This window comes from Macrotis lagotis, chromosome 4, assembly GCF_037893015.1.
Source record: "Macrotis lagotis isolate mMagLag1 chromosome 4, bilby.v1.9.chrom.fasta, whole genome shotgun sequence".
Classification (NCBI taxonomy): domain Eukaryota; kingdom Metazoa; phylum Chordata; class Mammalia; order Peramelemorphia; family Peramelidae; genus Macrotis; species Macrotis lagotis.
In genome coordinates, this window is record NC_133661.1 from 32,827,706 (window position 1) to 32,849,431 (window position 21,726).

Here is a 21,726-nt window from a genome sequence, read left to right on the forward strand (position 1 = left end):
ATTTCTTTTTTATTTTTAGGTTTTTGCAAGGCAAATGGGGTTAAGTGGCTTGCCCAAGGCCACACAGCTAGGTAAATTATTAAGTGTCTGAGACAGCATTTGAACCCAGGGACTCCTGACTCCAAGGCCGGTGCTTTATCCACTACGCCACCTAGCCGCCCCTGAAAGGCATCATTTCAAGGCCCAGTCCTGGTACTCAAAAGAGCAGCTGTATTGGGGGAGGCTAGGTGGCACAGTGCATAGAGCACTGGCCCTAGACTCAGGAGTCCCTGAGTTCAAATCCGGCCTCAGACACTTAATAATTACCTAGCTGTGTGGCCTTGGGCAAGCCGCTTGACCCCATTTGCCTTGCAAAAAAAAAATAACTTAAAAAAAGAGAGAGCAGCTGTATTGAGAAAACTTGACTTGCCCTTGCCCAGTGATCCCTCCCCCACCCTCAGGCAAAAAGAATTTACCTGATCAAAATGTTTGGAGATTATTGGTTTAATTGATCATGTTCTTTGTTGCTGAGTTATTTCAGGCAGGTCCGATTCTCTGTGACTGCATTTGGGTTTTTTCTTGGCAAAGATGCTAGAGGAGTTTGCCATTTCGTTCTCTAGCTCATTTTATAGATCACTGAGGCAAATAGAGTTAAGTGACTTGCTGAGGGTCATACGGCTAGGAAGTGTGGTTTCCCAAGTTTTTACTGAGTCACCTCTACCCTGTTCATGACAAAGGCCAGAGACAGAATGCCAGTAAAACAGAGGCAATTGATTATTAATTTCTTTGTTTGTCAGGAATGGATTTGCAAATCATGGGATTGCTCCATTACTTGGAGCTCCATCTTGCCGTTGTAGACCTCCAGAAGGGCAAGTGGATCAAAGAACAATCACATTTGAGGCTTGGGTGATCTTCTGAGGACAAGTCCACCATGCAGAACAATGCAATTACATCAGTTGTAACATCCTGTATGGACAGTTGGGTCAATTGCAAAATTTGGGGACAGAATATAATTGCCTTGACAATGTCTGAGGCTGGATTTTAATTCAGGTCCTCCTAACTTGAGATCTGGTGTTCTATCCACTGTTCATCTAGCTGCCCTAGAAGTACCCTAAGTTCAAGTCCTCTCTCTCACATACACTGGCTGTATGTCCCTGGGAAAGTCACTTACCCTCAATACCCCAAGCAATTCTAAAAGAGGGGAAGGAGTTCCTACTCTGTGTGCTAGGCTGATGATAAATTCTTTTAAAATCTCTCACTTGATCTAAGATGATAAATTATACAGCAATGACTGATGTGCATTGGTAGAGAAAATGTCTCCTTCAGAACTCCTTATACCCAGAAAATCAGACTTTTTTGCAAGGCAATAGGGTTAAATGACTTGCCCAAGGCCACACAGCTAGGTAATTATTAAGTGCCTGAGGCCAAATTTGAACTCAGGGACTCCTGATGACAGGGCCGGTGTTCTATCCACTGTGCCACCTAGCCGCCCCAAATCAGACTTCTTTTAAAAAACCCAATAACCTGCAGTCCCTGCCTCCTGGGGTTGTTGTGAAGATCTGATGAGATAATGTTTAAAATGCTCTCTGTCATGGATGTCATTGATTATTGTTATTACTCAAAGCTTCACCAGATGCCTCATCTAGAGGTGGAAATGACCCGGGAAGACTTTTTGCAAGGAAAGCAAAAACTTGAGTAGCTTCTACTGAGCAGGGGAGGGAGACTTGGTATCTTCCTCCAGTGACAGATTATGTATCCTGAGTTGCAGGACCAATCTAGCTGAACACAAAGAGTCTCATCACCAAGAGTTGGCCCCTTTGGGTGATGGATTATTTTCGTCACAGCACCTCACAAAGACTATCCATGAAGACTGTGGCTGTAGAGAGGCTATGAGCTGTGTTAGAGGGAATCTCATGAAATCTCAGATTCTTGGAGTATTAAGAAATTGTTATAAAATTAATAAGATATGTGACCTAGCAGCAGGTCAAACGTAGAGTATAATTAGAACAAAGAAGAAACCTTGAGAATGGTGAGGTACTTGGGGCGGGAGACCCCTCTTTTTCCTCTGAAGAGATCCTGGTAGGTTTCATGGAGAAAGGTCATCTGAATAAAGCCTCTGAAATAAGTGAGATTTTAATAGACAGACATGCGTTAGTAGATAGGAGATTAGACTTGCCTCAGACACTGGCTGTGTGATCTTGTGGAAGTCATATAAATTTTCTCAATCTCGGTTTCCTTTTTTTGTAAAATGTGGATGATAATAACACCTAACCCATAAGGCTGACAGAACGATCAGATGAGATATAGTGTGTAAAGCATTTTGCAAACCTCAAAGCTCTATATAAATATTAGCTATTATCATTATTGTGGGGAGTATGTATATTGAGTCAGTCCATTGAATACATGAATGAATAAATAAGCATGACCACATTGACAGTCAACAAATACATTCTATCTATTACCTCCTCTTATCCTCCCAATCATTCTGTGAATGATCAGCAAGGATTATTATCTCTATATTATAGATGAGAAAAATGATGACTGGAAGTAGAGAAGTCAGGGGAGTTTACATTGGTTATACTAACCTTTCAGTACATACTCTCACTGCATCCTTCTGGCCAAATTCACTTCCGTAAGCATGACTTAAGTCTGATTATGTGCTTGGCACTGTGTTAAATACTCATTATCCTAAGACAAAAAATGAGATCATCTCTTCCCTCAGGGAGTTTGCCATCTAGCAAGGAAATATAATACTACAGAGGAACAGTGATTGGGCAAGGAAGTTTTGGTCAGAGGAGTCAGGAAGAAGAAAATTGTTGTGTACTCTGGTGAGACAGGAATGGTGGGATTGATTTGTTTTCTATTCTTAGAATTAGAGGAAGGGGAGGAAAGGCAACAAGATAAAGCAAAGCAGTGCTCTGGTGTACCCACAGTGCCTTGGGGGTGAGGGAAGGGCTGGAGAAGTTGCATGTGGGCAGGTATTTGTTTTGAGTGTCAAAATTGAGATAACTTTTAACAAGTATCCATTTGGGGCAGCTAGGTAGTGAAGTGGATAGAGCACCAGCCCTGGAGTCAGGAGTACTTGAGTTCAAATCTGACCTCAGACACTTAATGATTACCTTAGCCATGTGGCCTTGGGCAAGCCACTTAACCCCATTGCCTTACAAAAACTAAAAAAAAAGTATCCATTCAGCATTTGCTTGAAGATCTTGTAAGGGGAAGTTCACTATTTCTTGAGACGGATCACCCACTTTCAAAAAACCATAAATCGTTAACAAGATTTTTTTCCCCCTTCATCAAGACTGAATCTGACTTTCTCCAACTTCCCTCCTTGTTCCTAGCTCTGTTCTCTGTGGCCAAGCAGCAATCTTATTGCAAGCATCATACTTGAGATCCACCAACCCCCCAAATCTTTTTCCAGCAGGAACAGATGTCTCTGCCATCATGTACTGGTGCAATTGATTTCTTGAGTCCTAGTGTAGTACTTTACATTGACCTTCCCTGAGCCAACATCCTTTTTGCTGAAATTGAACCTTTCCTCATTAAAAGCCCAAGATCCATTCTATTTGACCTTCCCTGTGCACCCAAGCAGAAGAAGTATGACACATGTATTTGGGTTTCTCTGGAAGAGACCTCAGATGCAATCTAGTCCAACCCCTTCATTTACATATGAGGAAACTGCGTCCAAGTGAGATCAAGTAATTTGCCTGAGTTTACGTTGGCAGGGAGGTTGGATTTGAATTCAGATCCTCAGTCCAGAACTGAGATATGGAAGGAGGGGCAGAGGGACCAGGAAGTCAGTGGGAGACTGAGAGTGGGGCAGAGATGTCCTAGATGGAGAAAGGGAAGGGAACAAGCATCTATTAAATGTCTATTATGTGCCAGGCACCATGCTAACCATTTTGCAAGTATTATTTCATTTGGGCACAATCATTTTACAGTTGAAGAAACTGAAGCAGACAGCAGTTAAATGACTTGCCTAGAGTCAGGCAAAGGTATGCTGGATTTTAATTCAGATTTTCCTGATTCTAGCTCAGTGACCTAATCCACTACTCCCTAGTGTCCTAGGGCATAAAGGGGCCCACCATTGTGATGCTAAATGAAGAATTCATTGTATTTAGAACTAGAAGGAACTCTGAAGAATCCAAAGCCCAATTTTCCCTCAGAGGCTACTGGGGGGTCAGAGAGGGAAGTAATTTACCCAAGATCACATAGTAAGTAGCAGAGCTAAACTTGTAGCATTGTCTTTCAGCTCTTAGATCAGCACTCTACCCACTCCATAACTAATCTGGTTGCAGAGGAGTTGGGAAGGTGTTAATTTGAGACAGCTTTGATGCCATGGAATGAGTTCTAGTCTTGGAATCAGGAAACTTGAGTTCAGATTCTGACTTGCCAACCTCAATTTCCTCCACTGGATCAAATAATCCATAAAGTTCCTTCTGGCTCTAAAGCCATGAATCTATAAACAGGATGGAGAGCCAGATGTGGGACTGGAGACTTCCCTGAAATTTCCTCCTGAGACTGGGCTGGCACAGGGATTGGACCAGGTGCTTTCTATGTCAAAGAAACAAACAGTATTCTGGAAGCTGTTAATACCAAATTAAAGTGATGGATAGCTATGCTTAGTAACTAACAATTCTATCCCTTGGAAGTCTTTCTGATGGTATATTAGAAAAAATTCTGGATTGGGAAGGAGTCACATGGTCAAGAATCAAATCTTAGCTTATTAATGTATTCTAGATATATGTCCCTTCTCTAGCCTCAGTTTCCTCATCTGTAAAATAGTAGGAGGACAGTTGTACCAGCTATCTCAAAGATACTATTAACAGCTTTTCCTCAAGAAAAGAAATCTCATACTTATGTCTTGGAGCAAATGAACTAAGGGAGGGAAGTTATGTGTGTTGTGGGTGGGTGGGTGTGGGGGGAGCTCTTTCTATACCTTGATCAAGAAATGCAAAGGATTTTGAGTTTCTTGAGGTCAGGCACAGGCTCCTGCCTATTACTGATTTGGAAAGATCTGGACCTCAACCACTTTGTGGGTAGGAAGGCTGACTTAATGTGACTGCTTACTCTGCTTGTGGATAGGTCTGGCTTGCTAAGCTTCTTTCTATCCAGCTCCTCCTCCTCCTCCTCTTCCTCTTCCAGTAGTCTGCAAGCTTGCCTAGGGCCCTAGCAGGCTTCCTCCTTCCAGTCTTCCCCCACCCTCACTTCAGGTCCTCTCTAGAGCTGCCCCCCTCTTACCTCCCTTGTATTTACGTGTCTATTTTATGATTTCAATTTTTAATGCCTCTGCTCTTTGAAGACGCTTAATGCTTTCGAGTGGAACATTTCCTTCCAAGACCTGAGCGCAGATTGAGGACAGAGCAATAAATCAACTAATAACTGGAACCTCATTTTCTGCTCCCACAGCCGGGAGTTAACCCCTGCCGCACTGCACTTCTCTGGATGGGGATCTGTAGGCGCCAGGGGACTTTCTCACCAGTGAGGAGCTATCTGGGAGCAAGCCTCCTGGACGCTGTCCATTTCAGCACCTCCCTTAAAGCGGCAGCCTTCCCCTCTCCCTCTCCTCCCTCAATCTTCTCTCTCACTGACACTGCTTCCATCACTCTTTCTCCTTACTTTTTCTCTCTTGCTCGATCTTTCTTCTCTTCTTTTTGAATATTACAATTCAATGGACATTTTTGAAGTACTACTATGTATAAGACAGTGTAGTCTTTCCTTCCTTTTTCTCTTTCCTCCTTTTTTCCTTCCATTTCCTTTCTTTTTTTCCTTTATCTTTCTCTCTCCTCTTCCCCCTCACAATTGTTTTTCTCCCTTCCTTCATCAAATCATAGATTGAGAGTTAGAAGATATCTCAGAAGTCATCTCATTCAACCCTCTCAATTTACAGATAAGGAAAATGAGGTTAGAGAGGTGAAGTCATTGTCCAATATCAATCAAGTAATAAGCAGCGTAGTCTGAATTCAAATCCTTTAAATCCAGTCAATTCTCCCCTTTTCCAGGTTGCCCCTATTTCTCTTCTTTCTTTCCTTTGGATCCTATTCTGTATGAGTCTTTCTCCTTTATCTTACATTTTCCTTTTCACTCTTTGTCTCTTTACACAGACTCTCCCTTTGTGTGTCTCTCTCTCCCACCTTCTGCTTTTCTTCTATCATTCCCTCAGAGGTGTGCATATTTATCTGTGCATGCACACATATGCATGTACATACATGTGCATGTATTGGGCATGGTGAGAGGAGAGGAACAATGATGACTGGGATTTTAGATTCTTGGCCTCTGTTCCCAAGTGAGAAATTGATTTGTTCCAAACAAAACCAGGGGGACAAAACTCTCTCAGCCAGTGTCTGCCAGACTTCATCTGAGAAGCAAGTGGGGGGAAGGAGGGAAGAAAATCCAGGCCTTTGCCTTGACATTTTGTGTATTTATTTCATCTGTGTATGGTGACGGTGGTGGCAGTGGTGGGAAAAAGTAGGGGGAGGAGGTAATAGGGATCTGTCCTTTTCCTTGTTCTTCCATGCTTCCTCCAGACCTCAAATCAAAAGAAATTTCTGAGAAATGATGATTTTTGAGTAATTGAGAAATCACATTGCTCTGGGCAAAACAGAACTATGAGCAAAGGTGTGGGGGAGATAGGGAATTTCAGAGCTGTAGATTTCATATGGAAATAAGGAAAAAAATTGATAACTATGAGAGCAGTACAGGGGGGCAGAAAAAAACAACAGGGTAGAATTGTATGGGCAGGAGAGTGGATGAGATGATGATAATGAGTTCTCCATCACTTAACATTTTCAAATGAAAATTGGATGATCACTTGCCAATCAATATTATAGACAGGTTGGCAGTCCCTTCCTTTTCTGAGATTCTGTCAGTGTTTGATAAGAACATAGCAAAGGGAAATAACCATGTGGTGGATTGGATTTTAAGTCAATAGATTTGGGTTTAAAAATTCAATTATTAACTAGAGTGTGAATTGGGAGAATGAATGCCTATCTCCAGGCCTCAGTGTCCTCATCCAATAAATGGACAGAGATAATACATGTATTACCTACTTCACAGAGTTATTATAAGGAAAGTTCTTATAACTAGAAAATAGTATATCAATATGAATTATTAAAGTAAAGGTAAGAGAGAAATAATACTAATAACCTAAGGAAATCTAAGGTTGTGGCCCCAGAGGAGTACGAATGCACAGACTGTATATAAACTAGAGAACTTCTCAGGTTTTTGATTTCATTGGTGTAGGTTGCCTCTATGACAGGGTAGGCAGACATCATGAGTTGTTATGGATGAAAATACCATTACCAGGCAGGCAATTGTTGATGACCCTCTCTAAATTTGTCACTGGGCTTTTACTCAAGAATCCTTCCCATCTGGGATAATCTTCCAGGGTTTGTACTTTGTTGCAACAGCCCTTGAGTACCTATGGCCATTGCCATGTCATGAATGATATGAATTTAGAGTAGAATTTAAGTTTCTATTATAGACTCATAGAAGAACAGAGCTGGAAGGTCAAGTCAAAACAACAATAAATTATTATTCATTTACTTTGTTCCAGGGACTGTATTAAGTACTGGAAGTACAAAGAAAGGCTAAGTACAATCCCTGCTCTAAAGAAGAACCAACTAGAATACTTAGAACATAGAATGCCTGAATGTTAGAGCTATCATTGACTTCATCATGAGATACTAAAGGGGAGAGGGACCCAAGGACATAGAACATATAATGTTAGAGCTGCTAAGAGACTTTTAACATGGAACATGGAACATTAGAGTTGACAAGAGATCATAGATCATAGAATATCAACTATGAGAGACAATTTTGAACACAGAATGTCAAAACTTGGAAGGACTTTGGAATACAGAACACAGAATGACAGAACTGGTAAAGCTCTTAAAATACGGAACATAGAATTTAGAGCCACAAGGAATCTTCTAACATAGAGCATGGAACACTAGACCGGATTTGAGGTAACAAAATATAGACTTTGAGATCGAGGAAATAACTTAAAACATAGAGTATCAAAGATGGCCCTGACCTTAGAACATGGAACATAGAGTGTTAGGACTTCAAGGAATAGTAAAACAAAAAACACAGTGATGGAGCTGATGGGGACCTCAGAAGAGAAAATTTCAGAAATGCGAAGGACTTTAAGATGTCAAATATAGAATGTCAAAATTGCAAGTGATCTTAGAATATGGGTATCTGAGCTAGAAAGGATCTTAGAAATGAAAACATTTAAGTTAAAAGTGATCTTAGAGCTCAAAACATAAAATGTCAATGTTGAGTGCTTTATTAAAGCCTCAAGTCTATAAAGAATACTTTGAAAATATCGACTGCTTTGCATCTCACAAGTATACAATGCAATGGTAACTATTCCCCCTATATATATACATATATATGTATTTATACACATATACATGCATATAAGTAGGGGCACATATAGGTACATGTATGTATAAGTACATGCATGTGCATATATACATATATATATATGTAGGAAAACTGGGTTAATAATTTACCCAAGGTCAGGAAGCTAGGAAATGTTAGAAGCAGGACACTTTTGAATAAGAATCATAGCCAAGAAGGGTAAGTGACTTTTCCCTGCTTAAGTCTGGATGTGAAAAATTCCATGCTGAGGATGGATGACAAAATGACCATGATAAATAGGGATGATGTATTGGGGGGAAGGGGTTAATATTCTGTGCTGCTCTACTGCCTTGTTTGTCTGGAGTTGAGTTTATTGTTATGTCGCTGGGATAGGTCAGCTGCCCCTCTTTGGTTAATGGGAATCTAGCTGGTAAGTCAAGAGAATATGATTTTCCTGAGCTGCTACTGTGTCCTCAGCCCTGTGCAGAGACATTAAAAATTGAAGTCATAAAATAGTAATAACTCCAATTTCTATAGCTCCTTAATTTACAAAGCACTTTCCTCCCAATGACCATTTAAAGTAGGTAATGCAAGTATTATTATTTCCATTTTTAAGATGAGGGAACCAAGATCATGCAAGTGACTTGCCTGTGGTCACACAACTAGATGGCAGGAAGCATTTTAACCCCAAACTATTGAGTCTAGGACCCTTTCCATTATGCCCAAAGCCCTGGATACTACTATGTTGTTTGATGATCTCATCAGCTCCCATGGATTCAATGATCATCTCAATGTAAATGATTTTCAGAACTATTTGTTCAACCTAACCTCTCTCCTGACCTCTAAAGATTTCCATCTTTAACTTTCTATTAGACATTTTGACCTGGAGATTCCATAAATATCTTAAACTCAATATGTCCAAAACTGAACTCATCTTAACTCAAAAACCATCTCTTCTTCCTAACTTCCCTTTTACAATTGAGGATACCACTATCCTCACAATCCCTGAGGCTCATGATCTACAAATCATTCTCAGTTCTTTACTCTCACGTATTATTCTTATTCCATAAGTTTCTAAGTCTTGCTAAGTCCAACATCTTTCCTATATACACCTCTTTGCTCCTGTATTGCTAACAGTATCTCATCACCCTAAGTGCAGACTATTGCAATAGCCTCTTTGGTGTCTGCCTCAGGGCTCCAGTCGATCCTCTACTCTGCCTCCAAAGTGATCTTCTTAAAGGGCAGATCTGATCAAGTTACCATCCCCCTTCCTTTCAATGAACTCCATTAAGCTACAGGATCAAATGTATAACCTTCTTTGACTTTTAAAGCCTTTAAAAACCTGATTCTTCCTTGCTTTCCAATCTTGCATCTTATCGTACTCCATGTATTCTACAGTACACAGATGGTGGCCTCTTTGTTGTACCTTACAGAGGACAAATCCATCTCCCAACTCCATGCCTTTTCACTGTCTATCCCTCATAACAGAAATCCTTGGTCTCATCTTCTCTACCTCCTGTATTACTTCATCTCTATTCAACTCCTTCAAGAAATAGTTCTCAGTCCCCTAGAAGAAATCTAGTGCCTTTTCTCTGAGATTACCTTAATTTAACCACTACACATCTAATATTCACATTTTGCTTGTTGTCTCCATCATTAGAATGTTAGCTCCATGAGGGTCAGAAGGGTATTTTCTTTCTTTCTTTTGAATCCTCCACGCTAAGCACAGTAATTAAAAATCCTTGTTTACTTGACCTGGAGAGATGGATGAAGGACACTCGGGCATAGAAGAATAAAGTAAATAAAGCAATATGCAAGGGGCAATAAAGGAATAGTAAGAGACTATGAGAAGTCTTACATATTGTGGGATGATGACCCAGAAGATCTAGGTGCTAGATCCAACTTTAGAGATACTTGGTTGTGACCTTGAGCCCTCTCTTCTGGGAGGCTTAAATTTCCCAAAGGATCAGTTAGTTTCTCTCTTTACAGAAATATCCAATACAGGTTTCTGGGGATGGCAGTTTGGTGTTTTGAGGACATTGCCAATGTCTTATAGTTTTATAGGATTTGGAGCTAGAAGAAATCTTAAGAATCAACTAATCCAACATTTTAAATCTATAAATGTGAAATTTTGAGGTATAGAGAGAAGAGAGGATTGCCCAAGGTCTCTTTTCTAAGAGAGACAATACCACATTTTAAAGCCACATCCTCTGACTCCAATGTCTTCTCAGTCTTTCGAAGAGTTCAATTTTCCCATTACTTCTCCCCTCCACAGTCATATTTAAGTCTTCCTTTCCTCTCGGATACCAAGTTTAACAAATCATCTTATGATATTTATTATTCTTTGCAATTCCCCTTCCACTCTTTATATCAAGAAACATTTCTTAAGTGTCCCCTGTTATTATAATAGTATTGCTCATAAATTATCCAGTCAGCTATTGGCATAATGCATAGAGAGCTTGATTTGGAGTCAGGAAGACTTGAGTTCAAATGTGACCTCAGAAACTTACTTTCTGTGTGACCTTGGTCTAGTCACTTAACCTCTGACTGCCTCATTTTCTTCAACTTTAAAAATGGAGATAATCATGGTCCTTACCTTGTATTGTTGCTGTGAGGATCAAATGATATGATATTTATAAAAAGCACACAGCAGGTAGTTGTATTCCCTTCCCTTCACCCTCATTAGGAGCCAGGCAGCAGGCTAATTTTTTTGGGGGGGGGATACAAAGAAAGACAAATAAAATTCTTTTCTCTCAAGCAGCTCACACTCTAATGGGGGAAAACAAGATAAATTATTATGTATATACAAAATATATAGAATGGAAATGGAAGGCTATCCCAGGGGAAGGCAGTTGCATTAAGAGGCAATGGGAAAGGCTTCTCGTATAAGGCGGGATTTAGCTGAGACAGGAAGGCAGCCAGCAGGCTCAGATGAGGCATTCTATTCTCACTGACATTGCTGCTCAAACCCTCAAGCTTTCTTGAATCCTAACTAATCACCTGGCCTCTATTTTCTCCTCCTTCTATTGATCATACTGCCAGTGCCCGAGGTTCTGATGGCACAGTTTAACTTAGAAGACTCTCCTCTCAAGAACTTATAACTTACAACCATGGTTCTGTGTGACCTATGCTACAAAGTACCAGCTCCTTAGTTTGGCATTCAGTGCTCTCCATTGTCTAACCTCATTCCAATCTTGCCAAACTTACCATCCCTTCCTCCTTTTCATACATACCATATTCCATGGAAATATGAATAATAGTTCCTTAAAGAAAAAGATTGTTTTGTTATGTCTCCATGGTCCTAGTACTAAAATACTTATCAGAATCTTAAATGTCTCCCTATTACCTCTAGAATAAAATAGAAAATCCCCAGCCTGGCAATTAAAATCCTCTGCAGTTTGACACTTCTATATGACACTTATTATTACATATAATACTCTTTAGCATACTTTCCATTGAATAACGGCACACATTTAATAAATAGAATGATCTGTTGGCCAGGTCAACTCTTGCCTCCTTGCTTTTGCTCAGATAGTCTCTTGTGCCTAGAGGTTGCTCCCTTCCCCTGGCTCTTAGAATCCTATGCTTGATTCACAGCATCTTCCTCTTAGGCTCAAGACTCTGATGTCTCCAGAGAGGAATAAGTGCTCAGTCATAATATTTTGTATGCACTCTATATTTATTTATCTATTTTATGTGTTTTAAATTCTCCAATCGTATATACAAACCCTTTGAGATCAGGGACCAATTTTAGAAAGTCTTCATAGGTCCACTCTCTGCCAAAATGCCCTATGATAGGCACTTAATAATTGGCTGTTGTATTGAATAGACTTTATGTTTTCCAGCCTCTGAACTTTTTCCAGCACCATGGTCCCCATTTCTATACCTTTTCCTCTTCCTTTCTACCTGCCAAAATTCTATTATATTCAAGGCCCAACTCAACCAGGAAGTTTTTTCCTTGACTACCCGATCCAAAGATGCCTGTTCTTTTCTGAGTTTGAACAGGCCTTGTCATATGTATCCATCTTTGCCACTTAGCATAAACTGTTGTGAATTCTCTATTTTGTCATATCTCTCCTGCCCCCCCAAAATCTTTTTTTCTTTATTTTCATGTATTTCATGTAGGCTTGTTCAGGTATTCTCCAATAGGATGTAGGCTTCCTGAGGGCAAGAATTGTTTCATTTTATCTCTATATTCCCAGTACTTAGAATGCTATATGGCACAAAGTGAGGATTTAATACATATGGATGGTTGGATGGATGGATAGATGGATGTGGAGCTGCTACTAATCATCTTATGGGAAGGAATCATATCTTATAACCCACAGAATAATTGTGAATAGTGTCTAGAAATAACCAACAATTTATTGAATTCTGCGTGGCCTATGGTCATGGTTATATGGTATGAAAGGAAATATGAAACTGGCTATGAGGTTTTGGGAAAGGAACATCACTCCTCTCAATATCAGTGCCCTCCTATGTAAAGTAAGGTGATTGGCCTAGATGACTTCTACATTTCTTGATGATGATTACTCAACCTTTCCCTCACCAGTCTCTGCTCATCTTTTGGTGATCTGAGTTTCCTCTGTCCTGTCAGAGAGATCTTGAACTTATTTCTGTGGTAATAAGAACACTATAGAAATTTTAATTTCTCATCTTCTTTTGATCAGAAAGAGGTTAATAATAACTATAAGTGGTGATAAGGGAGGAATATGATTTAAATACCTCAAAACCCTCACCATGTGCTTAATGATCAGGAGATTTTCTTGATTCATTGAGGAAGACCCTCCAATTATAGTATGCACCAAAGAGGAGAAACTAGAGCATCCTCTTTAATCCAATTCACTATTGAATTGGGGATTAATAAGGATTCCCCACATTCTCTGGGATGGGGGGGTGGAAGGCACAAATAAATTGGACAATTCAAGAGAATCTTGAGTTTTTAGAGTAGAAAGGATCCGTAAAGACCATGTAGAAATGTAGTGTTATGTAGTGGCTGTTACTAGATTTGGAGTTAGGAAGACTGGAGTTTGAATACTATCTCAGATACTGGGGAATTTTGCAATCCCAGGTCAATTGCTTCACCTCTCCAAGTCTCAATTTTCTTCTTAGTAAAATTGAGGCAACATGAAGTAGTAGAGGGAACAGAATGAATGAATGAATGAAAAAAAAAACTTTTACTATATGAGCAAGCTTTTACTTTTGCAAGCATGGGGCCAAACAAAGATACACAAAATTCAAAAACATAGAGATTTATATCTTAACAGAAAAAGACAAGGCAGAGAGGAGTCTTGGTCAGGGAGAAGTGCTTTGGTTTGGAAAGTTACAAGAGAGTCTTTGGGGAGTTGGTCTTTCCAGAAGCAATAATGGCATTTATTTGATTATCATTTTTGCCCAATTTATTAGAGAGAGAATAAACCTGGAAGTCAGAAGGCTTGACTTCCAGCCTTGCCTCTGACAAATCCTGAGCAAGTCACAAAACCCAATGTCTCAGGCAAGTGTGCTAAGACTGTAAGTCTCAGAGAAACAAAGATATGCATTGGTGGAAGAAGGCTCTCACTGGGAAAGGTCTTTATAATCTATCCCCTCCCCTCTTTTTCTTCACTTTTCTTACCCTTTAGGTCAGACTTCTATATACTCTTTAATCCAGTGAACTTGGTTTCCTTGCTTACTCTTGCTTAAGACATCATTTCATCTTCTGATTTCAGGCATTTTCATCGGCTGTTCTTCATAAATAGAATGCTCTTTCTCCCTCAACCTTTCCCAAGGTCTCTTAATTCTTGTACTTTCTATTCCAATTTATTTCATGTATAGACTGATTGTCCATAGGGGTTTATGTGTTGGATTGTGAACTTCTTGGAAGGAAGAAGTATGCTTTGCTTTTCTTTGTTTCCCTAATGCTTAATGCAGTTCCTTGCACATAGTAGGCACTTAATAATATTGACTGACTGCCATACTGAGGTCCACAGTGAAGAAGTAAATTGCCAGTCTAATGAAGATCCAGGAGTCTGAGCTGAATGTCAGGAAGTTTCATTTCTATGTAGGTAGGGACAGTTTTCTCTAGATACTCTTCCAATGACCTTCCCCCAGTGTATCATTTCAGAATCTATGTGTTCTCTTTAATCTTGTGGATAAACCTAGAAAATGCACTCTTGTGCTCTGGAGAATATGAGAATGGAAGAAGGAGGTGGGGGGGTGAATGTTTAATTGCTGTGACTAAATTTGTTTCAGTAGCAAGAAAGATGAAAGGTAATTAGGGCTCAAATACAGATGACCAGGGCACCAGAAAGAACTGGGGACCAGATCAGTCAGAAGACTCAAGACCTCAGTTTGAGTTTCCTTTGTGACAAGAAAAGCACTGGAAATTAATAAAGGAAACAGCATTGGGGACAAACATTTTCTGGATTAGGCCCAAGGAGTACTTGGTGGCCTAGAATAACCCCCCCCCCCAGAATACAGAAAATAACATAGCATCATGGATGGTGCACTGGAGATTTGTTATATAATATGGGGCAGGAAGACCAGAGTCTTCAATTTAATTTTCCTCAGCATCAATTCTTACATCTGTAAAATGAGATGCAATATCATTTTCCTCCTAGGAAGTATTGTTTTGAGGATCAAGTGAAAAAATATTGATAAAGCATTTTTCAAACCTTAAAATACTATATAAATACTTGCTATTGTTATCCTTTGAAGTGAGAGGACCCAGATTCGAATTGCAAATCTGTGACTTTAACCCCCATGTTCCTCAGTTTCCTTATTTATAAAATGGTCTATTTGGTCTAGGTTATCTCTGAGGAACCTTCAAGATAAGATCTAAATCTACCACTTTTTTTGCCGGATACCTAAGACCCAGATTTGGATCCTTCCTATCACTCAGTATGACAGACTCTGGTCACAGAGCATGGCAGCCAGAGACAGAAAAGTAACAGAAAGCACTAGGCACCCAGTTTCCAGGGTATTTAAACAGATGACTCTGCTAGGTTATAATTTTAGTATGTTATGGCTGATGTCTTCTCGTGGCTATAAAATAGCTAACTTTTACCACCAGAAGCAGCTCATAGCCAAAATGCTAGAAAAATTTAATATAGCAGAGTCATCTGTTTATCAGTTATTGTTTTGGGGAAAATATGAGTGTATTTATAGATGTATCTCTCTCTCTCTCTCTCTCTCTCTCTCTCTCTCTCTCTCACACACACACACACACACACACACACACACACACACACACACACATACACACACCAGATATTATGGGAGAATTTCTTTGCAGGTCTAAAAATGAGACTTCTTACATTTGGAACTCATCTAAGTATTTGGGTGGGGATGGCGGTGGTGTTGGTCAAGATTATGGAGAATTTCATTTTCTGCACTGGACATATTGAGATGACTTGACTGGAATCCCAGAGATATGGAACTATAGCTCATTATAGCAGAAAGGGACCCGAGGAATCATGTAGTTTTACCTATTCATTTTACAGGAGGGGAGAATGAGGACTCAGATAGATTCATATCATCCAACTAGCAAGTGGAAAAACTGGGTTCTTGAACACGATTTAGGAGTTTCCCTACTTAGAGCCTTTCCTGCTATCTATTCCTAACAAAAACACTCCACAAGGATCAATTGATAAACCAATACAATTTATTTAACACCCATTAGGTACCTAATGCTAGATGCTGAAGATGCAAAGACAAAAATGAAACAAATCTTATCCTTACAGACATTTTACCAAAGGAAAAACATACTCAACTTGACCTCAAAAACCTAGAGCCTTCCCCTCTAAAGCTGTCTTTCATATTCTCTTAATCCTCCATATAATTACTGCGTATATGTATGTTTTATCTTAGAGGCAATAGGAGTTCTCTGGAGATTACTGAGGAGGAGATATTTTATCCCCATTTTATAGCTGTGAGAATTATTCAAAGATTCAGGTCTTTCTGCCCCATACTATTCCCCAAGTCTTCAGTGCTCTGACCATGGTGTTATTCCATGGGTGAGTATTCTCCATGGGGCGTATTTTAGGCCACCAAGTCCTCCTCGGACCTAATCCTGAAAATGTTTGTCATTGATGTCAATGCTGCTTCCTTTATTATTAATGGAAGCTCTTTGAGGCCAGGCACTGTCTTTTTTTAAAGTGTCCCCAAGGATTGTCCCAATGCTTATCATCTAGCAAGAGCCATGAATGATGTAGGTTGATTGATGTACATTTATAGAAAATACAAAATAAATACATGTTAATATCAAGGGGGACAGGACACCAGGAGTTGAGAGAGTCAGTAAATGCCTCCTGAAGGATGTGTTGCTTTAAGCTAAGCTTAGAAGAAAACTAGAAATTCTAAGAGGCAGAGATAAGGAGAAAATAAAATTCTAGACATATAGATAGGAGGTAGCCTCTGCAAAGGGAGGTGGAGTGTTAGGTATGAGAAGCAGTGAGAAGACCAGTCATTGAGTGGTGAAGGGGAGGAATGTGCAATAAATCTGGAATGGCAAAAAGGGGCCAGGTTGTGATGAGCTTTAAATGCCAAACGGAGGAGCTTTTATTTTATCTTAGAGGCAACAGGAATTCTCTGGAGTTTACTGAGGAGAATGACATGATAAGATCAGAATTTAAAGGAAAAAAAACACTCTATGGAGGATGGATTGAAATGGGGAAAGACAGGACAGAGAGATAGATTAGGAGGCAATTGTGATGGCACAGGCAGGAAGTGAGGAGTACCTGAAGAAGGATACTAGTTAGATGAATAGAAAAAAGGGGGGGGGGAATATAGTGGAGAGGGCCATATAGAGAATGAGAAACCCATATACAATTTTCCTTTGAGTCTTCAGAAATCTTCCAGACATGTTCTTTATTGACTTAGATGGGGGGGGGGCAGACTTAGGGATCATCAGATCCAACCTTGTCATTTTAATGATGAGGGCTCTGAGACCCAGAGAGGTTAATCAACTTGTCCAGAGACATACAGCTAATAAGTATATGAGGCTAGTTTCACAATTAGATCCTCCTGGCCCCAAGTCCATCTATTATGCTAAAGGTCCTTCATCGTTTGTATCTCATGGACCCCTTCAGCTTTCCAGTGAAACCGCAGATTCATGTTTTTTAATGCATAGAATAAAATACATAAGATTACAAAAGAAACTAATTATACTGACATTCATTTATCAAAATATTTTCCACAACCAAGCAGTATGGCACTCCACCATATTGACTATTGTTGTCTCCTTCTATGGTTGAGAAAGAGAAATTAAATGACTTGTTCAGGATGGTAGAGAAAATTGGGTGCAGAGATAAGCAGTGTCCTCTTATCTCCTATTGCCTCCCCCAAGTTTATCCTGAAAGCTTGAATTTACAAAAAATCTTACAATCTAGCTTTTTGCTCTACTTCTAATGTTTCCTTGTGCTTGTTTAATACTTTCTACTTTCTCAGGAGCACACCCCCTTGCCTTACTGCCTTTGATCCTCATAACAAGTCCTAAAAGGTAGAAAAAACCAAGAGCTATTTTCTTCATTTGAGAAGAGAGGAAACTGAGGCCCCAAATACGAATGACTTGACCAAACTGGTTAGAGGATTCCATGTTTGATCTACTAATTCCTAGCCTAGTGACCTTAAACCTTCTTTCCAAAATGACGGAAGAGTTCCTTCTTGTTCCCCACTTCTCCCCATATGGAACAACCCCATTCTTCTAGAAGTTCTTTCTCAGATCTCACTTGCCTTAAATTCTTCTGGGTGAGGAAGGCAATGAAATAGCTAGGTGCCTCATACTCAAAGGAATGCTTACATTGCTCAGAATGCTTAGGCCCACCCTGTACATAACTTTGGGCCCAACAAAATAAGAGAAAATAGAAAGTATGGTAGAAAGAACATTAATTTTATTTAGAGTTAAAAGATTTGGGTGCAAGGCCTGACTCTGACATTAAGTACTCAACTGACTTAAGATAAATAATTTCCTCTTTCTAGACCTCAGTTTCCTCCTCTGTAAAATGAAGGACTTGGATCAGACCAAGGGATCTTAACCTTCTTTGTGCCACAGATCTTTTGGGCAGTGTACCACTTCTCAGAATAATTTTTGTAAAAACATAAAACAAAACAAATAGGGGACAGCTAGGTGGCACAGAGGATAGAGCACTGACCTTGGAGTCAGGAGAACCTGAGTTCAAATCTGACTTCAGACATTTGATACTTATGAGCTGTGTGAACTTAACCTCATTGCCTTGCAAAAAACAAAAACAAAAAAAAACAAGCAAAAACAAACAAGAATACAAAGAAGTAAACAAGTCAGCCAGTATTTTTAATTACTTACTGTATAAGAGTCACATATTAAGTGTTGGAACACAAAGAAAAGCAAGAACAGTTCCTATCCTCAAGGAGTTCACAGTTTAATGGGGGAAGACAAAGCACAAACAAACTTTATGCAGGATGAACTGAAGATAATTACTAGAATCATTAACATTAAGTAGGAAGCCAATGAAATTGAAATAAAGACACAGTTTTTCTCAACTAAGTTCAAGGATCCCTTGAAATCTAGCCACCAACTCCTTGATGTTCCAAGAACCCTAGACTAAGAATACTCTGATGAGATGATCTTTGAGATCCTTCCAGCCCTAAATATATGATCCTATGAAAAAGGGAAAACCAGAAGTCCTAACAATCTAATAATCCATGAAAAATGGAGGACTTGTTGCCCTCCAAGGAATGTTTACCTTGCTCGCAGTGTTTAGAGAGGAAGGAATTATACAGCCTTTGCCTTGGAGAAGCTGACAGAAGATCCACTGCACTGGGCTGTGTGTCCTATAGTTTTCCCTTTCCCTTTTAGCAGAGTTTGACCCAGAACTAGACATCCAGGTCCACGTAGGAAATTCACTCAGTGATGGACTCAATCAGTGAGCACTTATGAAGCATGTTTACTGTGGTTGCTTCTTGATTATCTCCAATATGCACAGACATGAACTCACATCTCAGGCCATCCCCTTGCAAGTTCTATTCTTTGCACTTGTACCCTGAAGGTGTAGCTCAGGGATAGGCATATAGTAAGTGCTAATAAATATTTCTAGATTGATTTTTTTCAGAATGTAAAATCTCTATGTCCTCCTACTTTATATATCCCCATGGATATGTGTGAGGACACATAGGAGAGAGTGTTTCCTTTTCTCCTTTCTCTTCCCAGGCCTCTAAACAAGCATGCAAAGACATCCACAATATGGACATGACTAAACATCCTAAGAGAAACTGGACTCCTTTATTGATAGCTAGAGACTGAGGGGTCAAACTGGAACTGACTAGTATCTTTGACTTGCAATGACTTGGCCCTGTTTTCCCAGTCCTATCATTTACTAACTTAGTACACAGTTTGGTACATAGTATGTTCTTTTTCTTTTTTTAGGTTTTTTTTCAAGGCAATGGGGTTAAGTGGCTTTGCCCAAGGCCACACAGCTAGGTAAGTGTCTGAGGTCAGATTTGAACCCAGTTACTCCTGACTCCAGGGCCGGTACTCTATCTACTGCGCTACCTAGCTGCCCCCCATAGTATGTTGTTAAAGCTATTTATTGACTATTCATTGATTACCACTTAGATAACCTTGAGGGGGCCACTTCGTTTCCCTAGATCTTTTTCCTCTCTAAAATGAAGGACTTAGATTAGAAGACCTCTGAGGGCCTTTCCAGCTCTAGATTGATATCTTGGGACTGGAAGATCCTTTCTAGACCTGAATCTAGATCAACCTCAGTTGTTAGAAACTGAGCAAAAGTAGACTTATTGCCTTTTAAGGCCAGATACTGTAGTAAAATGGGAGGTTCTTGAAGGAAGGTGAAGGTGTTTCATTTTTGTCAGTGTCTTCTCAGTGCCTTTTTCACAACAGGTCATTCGTAGTTGCTGAATAAGTGAATGAGCAAACCCACATCCCTACTCAGAATTATACCATAAAAGAAAGCATGCAAGTGAGTGAAGGGAATGGCACCAGAAGAGTGCCTTGTGAAACCCAAAGGCCAATGAGGTTGGACCCAAGACCTCAGCCAATGATTTGGTCAGAACTGTCTTTAAGAAAGAGTCAGTGTCTGGGGCGGCTAGGTGGCATAGTGGATCGAGCACCGGCCCTGGAGTCAGGAGTACCTGGGTTCAAATCAGGCCTCGGACACTTAATAATTATGTAGCTGTGTGGCCTTGGGAAAACCACTTAACCCTATTTGCCTTGCAAAAACCTAAAAAAAAATGAAAGAGTCAGTGTGTGTTCTGTTTTATGATTTTTTTCTTTATGTGTTGTGTTTTATGATCTTTCGTTCTTGCTTTTCTGTGTGTCTGAACACTTAATCCAATGAATCATATAGTAAGTAATTAAAAAATGCTTGTCTTGTGTTTATGATCCTTTCATGGACTTCTTTTTAGCCATTGCAGGACCTTGCTTATGATAGAGACCTTGGACGATTTCTAATCTTTAGCACCACTGAAACTCATAGCTAGAAGGGACCTCCAAGGACCAAGCAACAAGCTCACCCATTCTTGACCAGGAATCCTTTCTTCACTATGTCAGACAAGTGGTTATTCAACTTCTGCTGGGAACAAGGTGCTTGCTTCTTCCTGAGGCATCCCACATTACTTGGAGAGAGTTCCCATTGTTGGAAGTCAATTAACAAGCATTTCTTAACTAGTTAGTCTGCATCAGACACTGTACAAAGTGCTGGGGAGACCAAAAAATGGCAAAAGAGAGTCCCTGCTTTCAAGGAGCTCACAATTTAATGGGAGTGATAAAAGACAAACAATTATGGACAAATGAGATCTAAACAAGACTCTTTGTGACCCCATTTGAGGTTTTCTTGGCAGAGATACTGGAGTGGCTTGCCATTTCCTTCTCTAGCTCATTTGACAGATGAGGAAACTGAGGCAAAGAAAACTGAGTGATTTGCCCAAGGTCACAGAGCTAGTATGTGTCTAAGGCCAGATTTCAACTTTGAAAAATGAGTTTTCCTGACTCCAAGTCTGGTACTCTGTCCAGAGTCACTTAGCTACCCTCACTATATGTATTTATCTGTGTATATACATATATATATAGAATATTTACATACATACATATATATATATGTATGCATATAGATATGACTATTCATATACTTTACATGTTGAAATATATGTGCATGTTTTTCTGTTGGTATGTCTTTATATACAAATGAATGTATATGCATATATGCATGTATTTATATACTCTTCCTCCCCATTGCTCCTGGTTGGATCCTTTTCCGCATGATACTTCATGAGATCTTTAAGGAGAGGAGTGGTGTCCTCCTATCCAAGTCTTCCCCAGATGAAACATATGCAGCTTCTTCTGACAATAGCTCCTTGTATGGCATGATTTTCCGTCTTCTGGGGCAGCTAGGTTGCTCAGTGGATAAA